Genomic DNA, 17,305 nt, shown 5'->3' on the forward strand with positions numbered 1-17,305 from the left:
TGTTTGGTCCTTAGGGTAAAAACTTTTGTTTTTTATTTTCCATATAATATTTAGGAATGGCCTTAGAATCAGATGAACACAGGAATTTTAAGGAATTAAAATGGTCATCTATTTCAACCTCCTGGTCAGAAAAACCTTTTGTGATAATTTTGGCTTCTTTTTCTATTATTTATACTTGAAATTGGACAATGAGCTCACTCCTTTCCAAAGCAGCCCACCTCATCATTGTGTAGGCCTCTGGATTTTTAGAAAGTTCAGTATTCAACCGAGCTGGAACCTGCTTCATTTTAACTCCTGAACATTGGCTCTTTGCTTTTTGAGAAACCCAGGAGTGCTCTGTGTTCATTTATTTGTTTATTTGTTTGTTTATTTATTTGCTTTTTAGCTAGAAATCCTCAGAAAAATGGGATACCCAGTTTGTTGGAGAATTCTTTATTGTTTCCTACAGCATTAATTTGGGTTTGATTTTCCGTATAAGACAATTTCTGTTGAAGTTTCTTACTACCAGCTGGCTCATGTCTTCATCAAGCTTTGCTTTTTCTTAAACAGTGAAATAAGGGTGTTAGGGTGAACTTAAGAGAACCAAATAGCTGAATTGAATTGAACTAATATTCAGTATTTTGCCTTTTAATTACTCTTTATTTAATATAAACATTAAAATTTGCTATAAAAATGTATCTACTATTTTAGACTTACTAAATTTCAGTATTGACCTTAAGAAATTTGGGGTATTTCACAGCCATTATTGATTCTGTATAAATGTAATGAGAAGGAAAAGGGAAGATAGAAGATTGACTTAATCTAATAAGATGATGGTGTATCAGGATCAGGAAGTGGGGATAACAGTACATCATTTTTGCCCTATGTATTAGTTTGCTTTGTGATTCTGGACTCAAGATATTGTTGTTCTAGCTTGGGGAGAACAAGAACGATTAAACAAGCAATGTGATGAGCAAAGGACTCGAATAGACCTTTCTCTAAAGAAGATATAAAAATGGCCAACATTTTTATATGTGATAGCAAGTGTTGGAGAGTATGCATAGAAATTAGAACCCTTGTACATTGCTGCTGGGAAATGGAAAGTATTTTCCAAATTTACCACGTAGAAAAAGATAGGGCATTACCTCCAAGAATTCAAGATAGAATTGCCATATGATCCAGCAAATCCTCCTTAAGGTGCATAGCCAAAAGAAGTGAAAGCAGAGACTCAAAAGACATGTGTGTGCCCATTTTTATAGCAGCATTGTTTACATTAGCCAAAAGGTGGAAGCAACTCAAGTGTCTACTCATTTCTAAGGAAAATGTGGTGTATAAATAAAATGAAATAATACTCAGCCTTAAGAAGGAAAGAAGCTCTGACACACACCAAAACATGGATGAATCTTGACATATTATGCTAAGAGAAATAAGCTAGTCACAAAACGACAAATATTTGTATGATTCATCTTACATGACATTTCTAGAGTTGTCAAACTGATAGGGACAGAAAGTAGAATGGTAGTTGCCAAGGACTGGGGAGGGGAAGGAATGGGGAATTACTGTTTAGTGAGTACAGAGTTTCAGCAGGGAAATATGAAGAAGTTTTGGAGATGGATAGTGGTGATAGTTGCCCCAAAATGTGAGAACTGTGTACTTAAAATTGTTAAAATGGTATATTTTATGTTCTGTGTATATTACCACAATTAAGAGAGGTAATCATTTATTTCGGTAAAAACTGAAGTAATGCAAAGAGGAGAGTAATGAAAGTAAAGGAATACTAATAAAAGTACATGTGTGCATGCGTGTGTCTGTGTATGTCTCACATACAATAATTTGTATAAATGATACTATAGTTGATTTAAGTCCTATCTAATCTTATGATACATGGAACATTAGAAAATGGAAATAGTCATGATAACAACTCAGGGACGCCTGGTTGGCTCAGTCAACTAAGTGTTTGACTCTTGATTTTGTCTCAGGTCATGATCTCAGGGTTGTGAATTGAGTCCTAAGCCGGGCTCTGCACTCAGTGTGCTTGGAATTCTCTCTCCCTCTTCCTCTGCCCTCCCCACCCTACCCCTTGCTCTTTCTCATTCTCTCACTCTCTCACTTTCTCAAATCCAAAAAAGTAAATAAATCTTTAAAAAAAAACCAACAATATTTAAAACTGTGGATTAGACCAATGCACAATCTTGATAGTTGCACTTAATGGATTTTGAGACACTGTCTTGAGCATTCTGAGAAAGCTTTGCCTTTATCATGCAATAAAGGCAGTGACTGCTCTGTCACTTTGTAATACTGCAGTCACTGTGAGCCATAACCCTTTGCCAACTCCTAAAGACTATCTGTAGATTCATATCTAGCCGTCTTTTGATATACTGTGTTTTCTGTTATGCAGGTATTGCCTTTATCCTTGGATTGTATAAGCTAAGTCAAAATTAGGTCAATTCTATTAGGAATAATTTTAAAAGTGATATCTTTGAAACAGTTTTATTCAATGAGATACTCTTCGATGAATGTCAGAAACCTCACTTTTTTCTATCAGTGATGTGCAGTTTGCTGTGGGGTTTTATAATTTTATGAAACTGATGACTTGATTGCTTTGGGGAAATTCACATGCAGATTTTACCTTGAAGAGTCAAAAAGCATTGCTAAATGATGGATCAAGTGTAATGGGATTAAGGATTTTTTCCATCCTTTTTATATTAATTACCCATCCATAAAGAGAGAAACTAATCACCCTGTCCCTGACTAATGCTCTGTAGGCTTTTGATATCTGTTTGATGAAACTATCACAAAAGATAAAACTGGAAAAATTATTTTCTACTTTAGATACACATATAACACTAGAGTTGGCAGGATTTGAGACTCTGAGACCAAATGAATATGAAGTGATGAGATGCCACCTCGCATAGAGAAGCAAAACATCACAGCTATCTTTGATGTTAAACAAAAGTGTGATATACATGTTTCTAAAACCAGAGTCTCACTGCTCCTTAATCAGGCTCTGATAAAGCTGTGGTCACTTGCGTTCCGGCTGAGAGAGGACATGTACATACAGGATGGTGTGAGCTCATTCTCTATCCAGGGCAGTAGTCTGTGTATCCTGCTTAGGCCTAATGAGCACTAGGAAATAAGGACTGTCTAAAGTTTTAACCTAAGAAGAATATTTGTTCACCTGTTGTCACTCACGTCTACATATACAATCATTTTATTTTTTTTCAGTTATTCCATGTGCAAAATGATACTCAAAAACTGCTGGGGGAGAAATATTCCATTAGCCACTCCTGGTGTAGTGGTAGCTAAGTTCTCTATTTGTGTGAGTGAACGGCCATCTACTTTCAATAATGTGATCTTGATTAGAGATTTAATATTAGAAATGCAAAAAATTTGCCTGTACTCATGTTGATTAATAAGTCTACAACCCTATATATAGTTAGCTACCATCTGGAACTGATAATAATTTTATGTAATGCTAGGATATATTATAAATAAACACAGAGGGCAGTTATTGTTCCTTCCATATATGCTAAGTGAGCATTAAATGTAGGACTTTGGCTAATGTATATTTCAATGGCTTAAATTAAAACTATTTACCTAAAAGATAACAAACTATAACCTGAAGAATATACTTTTTTCTTTTTACTTTTCTTGAATTTCCATAGTTGTTAAACATTGTATATAAAATTTACTAGTCAATAAAGAATTTTAACACATATATAAATATTGCTTGCCATAATACCTTGGAATAAGCTTTAGAGTCTTAAAACAATATTTGCTGAATTCTGTTCTTTACTATATCTTTGGGGAACATTTTTACCTACAAATTTGCAATGGATTATGCTACACATTTCTTAAAATGTGAAATTAGACAAATTTTGAAATTCTGACAATGGAGGTCTGTGTATTCACAATCTCTTTTCTTTTTTAAAGATTTTATTTATTGGGGTGCCTGGGTGGCTCAGTGGCTGAAGCCTCTGCCTTTGGCTCAGGTCATGATCCCAGGGTCCTGGGATCAAGTCCCACATTGGGCTCTCTGCTCAGCAGGGAGTCTGCTTCCCCTTACCCCCGTCTGCCTCTCTGCCTACTTGCCATCTCTGCAAATAAATAAATAAAATCTTTTTTTTTTTTTAAAGATTTTATTTATTTATTTGACAGGCAGAGATCACAAGCAGGCAGAGAGGCAGGCAGAGAAAGATGGGTGGGGTGGGGGGAAGCAGACTCCCTGCTGAGCAGAGAGCCCGATGTGGGGCTCCATTGCAGGACCCTGAGATCATGACCTGAGCTAAAGGTAGAGGCTTAACCCACTGATCCACCCAGGCACCCCTCACAATCTCTTAATTCTGGAGGTTTTGGATTAAAAACTTGCAGAAATTTGCAAATAAGTTTATTTTGCTTCTGTTTAAATCCAGAATTTTAAGTGTAATACAGGTCTTTTTCAACAGACTATTATTGAAATGCATGAATTTAAAATGGTTACCTTGTATCTGAACATTTAAATGGTTCCTATTTGTATATATTTAGTCATTCTTAAGTTAACAAAAAACTATAAAAAATCTGAGTCTACTTAAGCCTCAGATAACTAATTTACTTCTGAAAGTTCTCTTGAGAATAAAAAAGCTCTGATAACTTTACTTTCACTATTTATACTTGGAATGCTACATTTGCATTAAAGTATAATTTAAAATTAAAGTAATTAGAATCAATTTAAGATTATACATGTGAATTAAAAACATTTTTACAAATTTTGACACAAGTCAATCAAAATATACAAAATAATTCCATGACTGAATAAAAGGAAATCAATACAATTATTTTTCCTGATTATTCAGTTATTAATATGTGTAAGTGAACTCTTTGAAAATGCAGTGATGCATTATCTACGTATGAAAGTATATGAATAACCTCTCCACATATGGCAAAGATGTTCAAATATATACCTTTGTTCTTTTTTAATTTCTTTTCGTTTTACTGATTATCTTTCAATTGACCCCATAAGCTGCAGTAAACAACATGCTCTACATCAGCGTCCTTTCTGTTCTAAATGTTGCTTCTAATGAGTGGGCAGGGAACATACATATTCAAATTTGTGCAAATTTAGTAAAAGTAAGAAAAAAGGTGTGTAATAATATGGTGCCCTATAAAACAACAACTATTTTTATAACAACTATTCTGCCTGTTTGTTTGAAGGGTTTTTTTGTTGTTGTTACTTTTGTTTCCTTCTTGCATTTGTGATACTTAAAACAAAAATTGCTTTTTAAAACATGAATGTGAGATCCATGCCAAAAATATGCTCTTCTACATAATTTCTGTTCTCTAAGTTTTCTGAATATATAGTATCTAGGGCCATTAGGATAGTTTTGTTTTTGGTTTTTTTTGGTAAGAAATTATGAGTAGTAGAAAATATTTAGAATGAGGTACTACTATCTATTTCAAATCTATATACTGAAGTGTTTAGAAGATGGTTTGGGATAGATTTCTTTCACATATGCCTAGAAATTGACAATATGAAATTGCAAATATGGACAATATGTGGTCAAATATATGAAATGAACATCAAATGATCAATTATATGTAATACAACCTAAAATGCAAAAGTAAATTTCATTTATATTTTGCATATATAATACTAAGCCAGCCATCTTACTGTTTATGTTTAGATTATCTTTTTCATTTAATAGGATGTTGAAATGACAAATTTTACAAATTCAGCTTCATTCATTTGAGAGGATTACTTTAGTACTTTATTCACATTTATAATCCTACAAATATTTACTGAGCACTTACTCTATGCAAAGCCATACTGAGGGCACTAGGGATATAGAAGTGTACAAAATACAGTGCTGGAAACACAGAAAAGTACATAAGAAATGAGTTATTGATATTATAATACATGGTAAAATATCTTTGTTATCTTACATTCTATCTAGCTGGGTGATCAGACAAAAAAAGTAAGTACGATATAGAATATGTTATATAGTGTTAAGTACCTCATTAAGAAGGTGACTTTTGCTACCTGAAGGAAGCATAGAATTAGAAAAGATTTTTTCAGGCTGAAAAAAGGAGAAAAAGCTTACCCTACTTTTTCTCACTTGTCCACTTCTAAAGTTAGATGTTATTTTTCTCTTAATTTAAATGTTCAGTTTTCACTATTGCTGTTTAGAATTTGCAAAGTTCTGCAGGATTTCTAAAGTACTATTAGAAAGCAATCCCCATATGACAAAGCTTGAGGAGAGACTGGATTGGAACAAAAGCTATGAGACAGAGACTCAGAAAGAGAGAAGAGAGAGAGATTGACCAAGCAGTCAATTGAGATTATGACAAACATGATCTTGAAAGTCAGAAGATTCAAAAGGCCAACACTGGGCAATATCTGTATAAAAATTTGAGGAACTGATAAGTGTAAACTGTTCTAAGAATAAAGAATGAGAATACAATTTAGGCTTCTAATATATAGTGCTATTTTTTTCTGATGTTAATCAAGTTTTTATTTGTTATCCATTTCTTCTTGAAATGTAATCCAGAAGATTTTAGTTGAGGTAATGACAAATCTTTAGGGAATTTGTGATACTATTACTTCCAGGTTGTAAGTGATTGGCCTCTAACAGAGAATGTGATGGAAAAAATTCATGAAATTATGTAGCGGCAAAAAAAGAGGATCTATGATTCATCTCTGAGGAGTTTGTGCATAAGATGCACAGTAACTGAACAAATAGACCAAAAATTTCCTTGAAGGCTTAAATGAATACAGCAACTCTGAATAGAAAAATTGACTGATAATATAGGAATAATCTGATGACAGTTCTATGAAGGCAAAGTAGAATATGCATACAAATGAGCATGCCACATCCATTTAAGAAGTCAAATAAATTGATATTTATAAGACTGAAATGCAACTGGATTTTTTAAAGGAAGTTCTCCCGAAAAACACATTTCTTGGTTCTTTAATTCATGTGTTCAATTAATCAATAAAAATCTATCAACTAAATGGGAGGTACTTCCTCCGTTTTGACAAATGAGGTAAAAAAAAAAAGTGCGTAAGATCCATCCATCTTCTGGAGCTTACCTTTCATTGAGATGAAGAAAAAAAAAGAACAATTATATAAATAATAAATAAATAAATAATACACATATGTGCATAATATATATTCTTATATAGATAATATGTCAATATTACTAAGAAATAAAATGGTAAACTAAATGCTAAATTAATGGCAGATTTATAAAGAGAGAAAGAGGATATGTATACATCTCTTCAAGTGTGTCCCCCCAATTGCTTATTAATTGTTGTGTTTTTAACATATATCCACAAGTCTTTGACACTACTTCTTTCAGGATGAGAAGCTTAATTGTCCTCCTCTTCAGTGAGATCTAGATTTAGTGACTGACTTCTAATGGAGTCTAGAAAAAGAAAAATAATAACCCTATTCTGGAGAAGCCTAGCAGATACTTTAACCAAGACATCCAAATTAACCAATAATGTCACATTTGTATCTGTAGCCAATAATATGTTATGTTAGAAAAGGAATTTGTCCTTTGTAGTATTCTACCATAAAATCCACAACCCCATCTAATCATAAGCAAACATTAGGTGATTCCAAATTAAGGGACATTCTACAAAATACCTGACTATTACTTTTCAAAGTTGTCAATGACAAGGAATCACAGATTGTAAGAGACGAAAGAGCTATGATAAATAAATGCAACATGGTATATTGGCTTGGACATAAGAACATAAAATTTAATTTTGATTAATGTACTATCATTATATAAGATCTAACATTAGGAGAAACTGGAATAAGAATATATGGAACCTTCTATACTATGACTATACCTCTCTTGCAAACCTAAAATTATGTCAAAATAAATCACTTTTAAAATGAAAGATTAAAGTTAACCATTGTTTTTAGATAAATGCTTTATATACCCTAGTTGTCTGTGTATTTTTCTTGTGAAGCCCTCATTTTTAACCTGCAATGGAAATTTATTTTCCCCAATAAATCTTTTAAGTATTATATTGCTGTTTAGAAGTCATTTTATTTTAATTTTAGTGACTCATGTTTAGACTGTATCATTAATTCTCACGGCCCCCCAAATCAAGTGAATACAATTCAATTATATAAAATGTTATATGAAAATGGCTCTAAAAAGTATGCTATGTATAATTGCAATTTACACAAGATGCGCTCTGAATCCTCCTTTCCAGATGATGTAAACAAAAATGATACTCTCAAATTAATACTTAGCTTTTCAGAGATTTCATCAGTGATGCTGGGGAAGGATTAAGGCATTAGAGGCTAAAATCTGTCAAGTGTGGTTATGCATCTGAGATTCACTTACTGAACCATGAACACACTTTTATTATTTTCCATGAAAAATTCACTTCTAAAAATCAACGCTGCATGTGACTATTAATACCAACAAGGATAAAAATAGAGCATGTTTGTGTAATACATTCTGTTGTTGTTGTTTGTAATCGTGGTCCTGAAATATTATCCTATGAGAAAGCATGATAGGATAATATCTTCTCCAAATTTATTTAAAGATTTCACAAAGAAAAAAAAAACAACAAGCAATATGTTCCATTTCAATGTATTATGTAGCTGGGTTCTGGGAGAAGCCAGATGCACAGTAATTTCCATTCCTGAGACACTTTCTAACTTGCTGATGATTAGCCCAGTCCCACAAGTGCCTTCAAAAAGCTCTTTCTGCTGAGACAGCTATTTGAATTAATGGCTATTTTGTTTATGTTCAGATCTGAAGGTAATAAACTAACCCCTTCATAAATTTTACTATTTCATATAAAGTTGAACTATATCATGCCCTATGAAAAGAAAAATATTTACTTATTAGATTTTAATACTACCTTATAGTCTATAGATTACAAAATCCATAATGTGAGACCCAATTTGCAGAACACAGTTTCAAAATAAGGAATGGGATATTTTCCTTACTGTTGTGACAGTGATGATATAGTAAGAGAAAATTACAACTTAATGCAATCAATTTAATAAGCATTTATTTACCGAGACCTGCGTTTTAGAGAAAGTGGAGGCTGAACCTTTGTACATGAAGTAATAAATGAGTTAAATTATGTCTTAGCTGGAAAAGAGGTCTGAGAATAAAGAACAAAAATAGAAAAAATAGATGTTTAAATGACAGAATATGAATAAAACAGTTAAGTAGGCAATCAGAGGGTTAAGGGGTGAGTTGAGAAAGTAAAATGTCACATAAGTCAAATAATGGAAATGATTTAAGATGTATGTGTGAGAGGCAAATACCAGCAAGGATAAAGATAAGAACCAAGAAAGATATTTGGACTTTTGATTGAGAGACTATAAATGACCTTTGGAACAAGAGTTTCAAAGTATTTGTGAGCATGTTTCCTAATGGTTAAGAAGCCAGTTAGTTTGGCAAGAAATGCAGGGATAGGCAAGTCTTTTGGTAAGTGGGATAATTAAGAAAATGATAATTCTCCTAATGGCAGCATTCCTTTAACAACGGATTACATTTCTCAAGGCTGAGAAATAACCCAATATTTATTTGATTGTTTTTTCTCTTTTTTGTGATGAAAATATGCCAATATGTTTTGTTTCATTTTGCTTATTATTTCCAGTTCCTCAAAGATTGCTAAATTTCTACTTTGTTCAAAGTTAAATTTCTACTTTGTTCTTAGGCACTATGGTGGTGCTAAGTAAAGATACATTTCCTCTTCTTCGGAAAATACTAATTTTAAAAGGTATTTGAGATATAACAGTAAAAAGTATAGTGTAAAGAAGACCGTGCTCTAAAAAGACAGAACATAAAATAGTTTTTTTTCAAGCACCCAGGAGGGGAAACATCTCGAGAACTTGGTTGAAATCAGATTGGTAAGAATTTTCAATGCCATGCTGTAAAAAATGCAGTTTATTGTGTAGGCAGTAAGGGTACCATTTCTAGTTGTAATCAACTCTCATTTTTATGTGTATGTAGAGAATTAAAGATTGGATCAGTCGAGATAAACATCCTAGACCACAGTTCAACTTCACTATGAGGTGGATGAGCTCAGTTCAGAGCTTGGACAGTTTAAACTAAGGGAAACAGGTGCTTCTGTGGTATCTTCAGTAGTATTCTCTGACATACTTAGCACATTGACTTTGGAACAACCTTACAAAGTGTCAAAGCACTAAGTCTCCTATACGAGAAACATAACCCCAGCTCCAAGATGGATGACAGATCGGGTATTATTTTGGCATCCCAGGAGAATATAGTGGGAGTACTCGTCTGAATCTCAAGGTGGGAGAACAGAAGCCATAAGGGTTCTCTAGAGAAGATGCTCTATCTTTTTTTTTTTTGGCTAGGATAAATCTGGAGACAGTTCCCAGCAGTACTGTGACTAATGTTCTTGGAAGGAATCATCTATATATTGATCCAAATAAAGAATATTTATTTTAAAATTGGCATCTAACTACTCTTTCTGCTCCTCCAGAGAAAAAGGGGAAAATGTGGTGGTCCTCATTGGAAATAAGAGAATATGTTATCCAAAACACTTAACAGGCTTCTGTACCATTAAAATTTTGATATAAACCAGGAGTAATTAAAATATAATAAAATATGCTATTTTCTTATAATATACAGTATAAACCCTTAACCCATGTAACATTTTGAAAGATAAACTCACATTATCAATATGAGTGTATAAATAAGCTTACTTATAATAATAATATATGACATATTTAGACATACCGTGTCTACTCTGCACATTCCTCCCCTAGTTATAATGCTGATATTTTCCTGACAAAATGAAAATGGAACACATTACTCTTGTTTTTGTATGATAAAACATGAATTTCCTCTACAATGGAGCCTCTGAGGATTTGGTAAGAGAAGTTGAAGAGATATGAAATGCACTTAAGCATCTTTAAAATAAAAGTCTTTAATAAATGGGAGCCATTTGCTTCCAGCTGCTCTTAAGAATAGCAGCCCTCAAGGGGAGAAAATACAAAAATGAATGGATGCTTAATAAATATTTGTTGAATTGAATTGAGTAACTAATTGATTATTCTTCAACCACAAAAGACAATCTGGAGCTTTTAGAAGGAAGGTATTATGGCAATTTAGCTTGATCTATGTAACATTTATTACAGTGCCCATAGGTAAAATGTCCTGCTATGGTAAGACGGCATGCCTCAGAATGGGATTTGATAGGACACAGGTATTTGAATATGGTTGCAGGGACATGGTTGCTGGCAATATAGAAGATTTTTTTTTTAATTTTATATATTTTTTAAAATTTATTTATTTAAGAGAGAACATGAGTGACCACAAGCAGGGGGAAGGGCGATGGGAGAGGGAGACAAACAGACTCCCTGCCGAGTGCCAAGCCCAACGTGGAGTTTGATCCCAGGACCCTGAGATCATGACCTGAGCTGAAATCAAGAGTCAGATGCTTAACTGACTGAGCCACCCAGGGGTCCCAGAAGATTTTAAAAGTACCTTTTTAAACTAGAATAAAGGAGATGGCAGTTGCTGACACCTAATAAATCTTTAGATTTGTTATGAATATTCTTTTTTTCTCTTTCCCATTGAGGGTGGGAAATGAGACAAATCCACAGAAATTATTGTCTTGAGCATCTAGGAAAGAATTCGTAATTATGTTCCAGAGCAATGGTGGAACAGTGTTACCGGTCACATACTTGATTTTGAAAAGAAAAAAATAGAATACTTCACAATCTAAAGTCTAGCAACTAACAAGCACGCAGATAACATAATGACATTAGCAAACCACCCCCCCCTTTTTTTTAAAGAGAACTTTTTATTTCCTCCATGCACAGAAAATTCAACAGTGTACACTTAGCCAAGTTTGGTGGTGAGTGCCTTAGCTTTGCCTTTTCCAGCTTAGCAATGTAAGCCACTGACTTTGGACCGGAGACATTGCCTCCATGGTGACAGCGGATTTCATCATTTCTGTCATTGTACTTGGTCCTGATAGCTCTCATCAACTCAGCCAGAGCTCCTTTGTCTTCCAAGGTAACTTGTGTGAAGGCAACAGTGGTGCAGGTCTTCCTGTCCACCAGACTCCCCAGCCTGGCCTTTCCCTTGATAATGCCCTAGAGAGCCTCCCATCTTCTCCTTGGAGACAGGAAGACAACCAGCTCAATGAGATCAACCTCATGTACAATTACTACCAGCTGAGCTTTCTTTTTTTCCACCAAGGTGGTAATAGTATTAACCCTAGCTTGAAGGACAGGTGACCTCTTAGTCACCAGAGCTTTCTTCTTAGTCCAAACCAACAAACTCTGATTCTTCTCTTGCTTTGTCTCTGGTCTGTATTTGTGGGCCGGCTGAAGCAGCTGAGTCATTGTTTTGTGGTCCAGGCTTGGGTAAACTGGTTAATGGAAGGGGGAAGAACTTTTAGATGTTTACAGAGAATAACCCTTCACCTCTGTAGCCAGATATAGCGGGGCCATTTGACAGAGCAGATGAGTTCCCTTTTGGGCTAGATGTTCTGTCTGATGTCAGAATTCTTGGGCCTTTTCTCACACAGGGGACTGAACACCTTTTTGGCCTCCTGCTTCTTCACGACAGCGAGGCAGGATCACTTCCTTCCCCTTGGCCTTCTTTCCTTTGCAGCATCTTGGATGGCTGGAAGAGAGAATACAAACCCACTTTTAAAAAATCTTCAGTTAAAAAACAATCCTAATTAGAAAAATCTGTAGATACATTCTTACCTCCAGGCATGTTCTTTCATTATATTTATCATATTTTATATCTTTACATGGTTTAATGGCTGCCCTCAGAAACATGTACTAGCACAACTTAGATTTGGGGCTGGATCTTCCTTGTTTTGAGGACAATCTTGTCCACCTTAGGATGTTAGCAGCATTTCTGGCCTATACACAGCCGATGCCAGCAGTAGACCCTCCCTAGTCCTGACAATCAAAAATATCTCCAGATGTTACCAAATGACTCCTAAGGTGCACCGACCAGGTTGATAAATTACATGTATGTAGTTCTGTGTTTATACTGTAGAGCTAAAAGGACTGATGATTTCTATGAGTACGTTAAAGGAAGGTGAACTTTATTTGCTTTAATGTACTTTGAAAAATTAAATTGTTATTGTGTTAGTATTTGTTGAAAGACTACTATATGAGGTGTCTCCTTATGTGCTTATAAAACAATGCAAGTGCCTTTTATAAGGAATAACAATTAAATGTTAAACACTGAACTGGAGTCTTTATACACATTCTTTAATTCTTTTTTTAACATTCTTTAATTCTAAAAAAAAAAGTATGTATGGAATGTACATCTCACAGTTAAAGAAATTAATATTCTGGGGACTTATGTTGTCTAAGGTCACACAGTTAGAACCCCAAATCAGCTCCTTATTAAAACAGATGCCTTTTCTTTGTAGTACAGTGAAATTGCATGGCTTAGCAAGCTGGAAGAAAATATTCTATCATATCTATGTTTTATAGGCCACCAACATAATATTTAACTTGCTATTGTTTTAAAGATTTCCCAATAGTTTGAGACTTTCTATTCATTGAAATTTTAAAGCAAGGTAGTATTAATAATTTTTCCAAACATTTTTAAGGTTCCTTTTGAGAATTTTTCCATTAATAAAACTCAGACACAAAATAGAAACGTCCCATCATAAATTTAAGAACCTCTTTACTAAAACTATATTAAATTTGTTATTTGAAGGAAAATATTGGATTATATTATTCATTTGTAATTTTGTTTCTTTGTCATTTAGTAAATGCTTAACATGCTGATTTATGAACCTTCTCTTTCCTGAAAGAGCCAAGGTAAATTGCAATTGGCAGTTCTGTAAAGGAGTCTAAATTATTTTTTTTCATGAGTAATATGAAAAATTGAAGTGTAATTGATGGTCATTAAAAACCAATGTGGATTCTTATAAGCGCAGAAATAAAAACTCTTGTCTAAAAAAAATAGTAACTGAAAAAAGTAATTTTAATGGATTTTAAAAAGCACAAATATATCCCTTCAACAAATCTTTGCAGACCTTTAGGCTTTTTTTGGAGTATTTTGATTAGAATAATAAAGTGATTGTCATGTTTCATTGACATAACATGCACATTTTTTTTTTACATTTTAACATACCTGTATTGTGAAGCATCTTAAAATCCCAGTGTATCAGAGTGAAATTAGTATTTTTCCCTTACATAAAATAATGATGCAAGTTACCATTGATGTTTACATTCAATAATTCGTAAAACTTAATGAGATATTTTAAAACATGTCAATGCTTAAATTTTTGATTCTAGAAATTTTTATTCCTATGTTAAATAGTTTAGATAATGGCATTGGGTGCTAATTATAATTTCTGTTGGCTATGATTTAATTTGATAGCAGAAACCTCTGAAAGACACATATTTCTAAATTATTTTCAGCATCACTATTCTTTGCTGTCATTTTAAAAACTTATTTGTTCTTTGTTTTTTTCTTAATGTTATGTGTATCCACAAACCATTTTGAAAGATAGCTGATAAACCTTTTCAGAAATGCATGTTTAAGTAACCACAAAATTACTATATATCTATCAGATAGATTTATCAGTTCTGGTTGTGGGTTTTGGTTCATTGCAAGTATGTGAAAAATATTTGTTAAAATATGAGAATGATAATTTTGCAAAGGTATGATTACTTCTGTATCTGCTCAGGATATTTTCTGCTGATTTTTTTAATAATATAAGTACAAGACTATTATATTGCTATATAGTTCATATAGTTAGTTTTTATTTTCAGAATAGATGGAATTCAATATGTGTATTTCTTTTTTTCATATTTGTATGCTTATAAAAATATCCTGTACATGTCAATCAGCATAACCTAGTTTAAGCAGAAATATTATTGTAGGATTACATTTGGTTATCTGTCTTTTTCTAAGCATGAAAAGCCCTTGATATTATATCTTTTAAGCAAGCATTTTAAAAATGAAGAGCAAATAGACAAGGGTTTTGAAGTTTGCATCTGTTGATGCAGAAAGTTAGCTATTAATATTACATATATTCAAACTAATCACAATTTATGGAATTAACTATAAGTGAAACCATGTAGAATGGCATTTCATGCTTTTGGTTTCCTGTGACTTGAAAGGGTGTTGTTTTCCTCTGACAGATTACAGAGGATTTGGTATCAACTTTGCATTCCTCAAATTTAGGTTGCAAGCTTTTTTTCTTTTTCTTTTTCAAAATGATAAGTGGAAGCACACTGAACCTTGAATAAATAATTTTTGCATCTCATAATCTAAAGCTAAAGCAAATGAGGGGTTTGAAACAATTGTTTAGGTAATTTAAGTTCCAATCAATAGCTCGTTTTGATAGAAAAAATCTATTATGTTTATCAAGAGGACACATAAATAAACTGATATGCATTTATGTTCTGAAATAAACAGTGTACCAACATTTCTTTGGCATTACTTTGTCCTCCGGAAGCTACTATTTTAACAGCAAATGCATGGATGTGCATGGGCACAGATAACTCCGATTAAATTAAGTAAACGAGGTAGATTTGAAACAACAAACATTACTTTCTCATAATTTGTGTCAAGAAATCTGGCAAGCCTTAGCTGGGAACCCTGGCTCAAAGCCTCTCCCAGAGCTGTAACCAAGGTGGAGACTGGGGCTATAGCCATCTCAAGGCCCCACGTAGGTCCATATCCAAACTCACTCTCTCACGTGGCTGTTGGCACACACCAGGTCCTTGATGACTGTTGTCTAGAGATACCAGTTCTCCATTAGGCAGTTCACACGTGGCAGCTGATTTCCCTCAGCAAAAGCAAAAGAGACCAAGAGAATGAGCAAGACAATAGCCAGAAATCTTTTGTAACCTAATCTTGGAAGTGTCATCCTATTACTTTTATTATATTGTATTCTTTAGAAATGAGTCCGTAGGTCCAGACCACACTCAAAAGGAGAGGATTACAAATGGGAAGAATATTCAAAGGCAAGGGCCATTGCAGGTCATTCCAGGGGCTGCCCACCACAGCACCACCAGCTCTCAGTGGGATTCCTGTTCCCTGCTAAAGCCAAAGTTTTTCTTCTTTGCTATTTGTGGTTAGGCACTTCTTTGCCCTTAATAAATTTCTTTTGTTTTCTGCTTTCACCACATGTTTTTTTCTACTTCCTGTAAAGTGTTATAACCACTCTTCCCCATCATCGGAAACGTGAAACTTCACAGGCACATTTCCGTGTTGAAATTTATACTGTTCACCTTCTGCAAAGTGTTGTCTCTGAATGCCAAGGCTGTGCTGTGGTTGGGTTTAAAATGAATTAAGGAAATTAATAAGTGAATTCTGTCCATGAAATTATATTATTCCCCAAACTCACACAAAATTAGTGGCTGCAGAAATTTAAAAGAAAGGTGATAATTTTGAGTAGGGCATTTTTAGAGAGGGCAGAGAACAAGAATTGGTGGGCAAGTATTGAGCAAATTAATGAACGGCAGGTCTGAATCACCGAACGTAACAAGGGAATGTGTCCTCCTATGTGCTGCCGACCTCGACTTGTAGAATGCAGTGATTATTATTTCTTACTAACTTCCATAAGTTTTAATTTCCCCTGATGAACTAGGATTTATTGTTCTCATAAAGTTTTCTTAATAAACGCAATGAGATTGGTAACGGCGCCAATTAATTAGTCAAGTACATATAAAATCCCTAGTGTTTATTTAACTTGATCTTTAAAAAAGAGTCAAAAGACAGATACGTAAAGAGCTAAAATGTGTAGCAACCATTTTTTTCTTAATTTCAAATTTTATTTTTAGAAAAGGGAAACGTATAGGTGATTGTGCTTTGTAATCAGTATATATAAATGATACTTTATGGGCAAAATATATGTAAACAAATAGAAGTCCTTAGAACAGAGATAGGCGGGGAAGCCAATAATTACCTTTGTAAAATTAATAGCTATGTAAAGTTACGTTCTTAGAGTTACCTACTACTTTCTTTTTACATAACCTAATGCAAAGTTTTGCTCTGTCTCACATTGTCTTTTACTGACATACTTTTAGATAGATCATACCTTATTTTTGATTCACCAACAGCAAGCAACTCACTTTTACAATGAATACACACAGACACAGACACAAACATTTTTAGTGCCTAACGATATTAATATATTTAATAATTAGTGCAATGTTTTGACAAAATACTCTTTATAATCTCCAATTTTCAAATGAAAAAGCTGAGAGACTGGTAAGTTCTTTGCCAGTATAACTGGGCCATAAACCGGTAAACTTCGGTTCCATATTTGTGCTCTATGTTGATTGTAGTTTAATTACATCATAGGATCTGATAAAAATCAATGGTCCTGAATAAAAGC

The 17,305-nt window shown here is 33.7% G+C and overlaps 1 protein-coding gene and 1 pseudogene across 8 annotated transcripts in view; one reads left to right on the top strand and one right to left on the bottom strand.

Annotated features, from left to right (window-relative positions):
- CADM2 (cell adhesion molecule 2) overlaps nucleotides 1-17,305 on the top strand; it is a gene marked incomplete at both ends in the record, with an annotated part of 1,059,071 nt that overhangs the window by 210,927 nt on the left and 830,839 nt on the right. The gene's annotated exons all lie outside the window — the stretch shown is intronic.
- Nucleotides 11,812-17,305, bottom strand: part of LOC308349504 (large ribosomal subunit protein eL8-like) — a 121,614-nt pseudogene continuing 116,120 nt past the window's right edge. The window contains exon 2 of the transcript in view: nucleotides 11,812-12,603. The product of the transcript in view is annotated as a large ribosomal subunit protein eL8-like (transcript). The remainder of the gene's footprint in view (nucleotides 12,604-17,305) is intronic.

The sequence above is a fragment of the Martes martes genome (assembly GCF_963455335.1).
Source record: "Martes martes genome assembly, chromosome: 1".
NCBI classification, from domain to species: domain Eukaryota; kingdom Metazoa; phylum Chordata; class Mammalia; order Carnivora; family Mustelidae; genus Martes; species Martes martes.